Consider the following 1,045-nt stretch of genomic DNA (forward strand, 5'->3'; position numbering starts at 1 on the left):
CGGCGTCAGGATCCCGGCTCCAGAATCCCGAAGGCAAGTATAGGGGGTTAGGGGAGGGTTAGGCACTAGGGGGAGAGTTAGGTAAGGGTGCAGGAGGTTAGTTTTAGGCACTAGGAGGGGAGGTTAGGGTTAGTCAACAAAAAGGGAGGGTTAGCATACAGTCCAACAAGTGTCAGTATGTTAACCCTGTCAGGATCCCGGCGTCGGGATTGTGACCGCCGGGATCCCAACTGCCGGCAACCTATACCCAACCCCTCTTGCACCTAGTATAGGGCTGGTACAAATGTCTGTTGATAGTGATGACTGCTACTTTCACAATCAAACAGTTGCCAACTCTGAATACAGAAGATCTGCATTTATTTACGAGCATGCAATGCGGATGCATCTTAAACATTCTACTCAATAAATTTTAGATTATAAAGTCCATAGTACAATGACAGATGCTAAGAATTGCAGCTAAAGGAAAGTATAAAAGGCATTTGGTCAATACTGAAAACCTAGGGCCATTTTCAGGAACCAATCTTTACAATTTTAGACTATCCCTAGTAATGAGGGAGTTTGTGCAGTTAAGCACTTTCATTAGTAATAATCTGCATTAGGTGACGAGAGCTGGCAAAGCAAGGAAAGCACCTGGAAAGCTCAATGGAGGCCACCATATTGACCTAAAGGAGGGCGACCCAGAGTTGCACACAATTATACTCGCTATTTGGTGAGTTGTATACATCTATGGAATTGCACCAGCCCTACGTGTGGGGTTCTCAAATAACTTTTGTCATTATTGGCGCACTCGCACCAGCCCTCTACCTGGCGCAAGAGTTCCAGCTGAACTCATGTGTGCCTCTGGGTGCGTGCAAAGGTATTGCCCACAATTCTGACCACACACCTTCACTAACTTTTGTGCGAACACCCAGTTACCACCCAAATACGGCCATTCAGGAGCAAATGGAGTTGGGAGTGGGATTGGTATGACTCAGTATGCTAAATTGTAGTAACATCGGTGTACGTGGTGCACTAGTAATGGCATGCAGCGGGCAGGAGGCCTTAC

General features: G+C 46.7%; 1 protein-coding gene across 3 annotated transcripts in view; it reads right to left on the minus strand.

Annotated features, from left to right (window-relative positions):
- CHMP7 (charged multivesicular body protein 7) overlaps window positions 1-1,045 on the minus strand; it is a 30,213-nt gene that overhangs the window by 28,464 nt on the left and 704 nt on the right. The window lies entirely within an intron of this gene.

Source organism: Taudactylus pleione, unplaced genomic scaffold, assembly GCF_031769625.1.
Source record: "Taudactylus pleione unplaced genomic scaffold, aTauple2 ptg000329l, whole genome shotgun sequence".
NCBI classification, from domain to species: domain Eukaryota; kingdom Metazoa; phylum Chordata; class Amphibia; order Anura; family Myobatrachidae; genus Taudactylus; species Taudactylus pleione.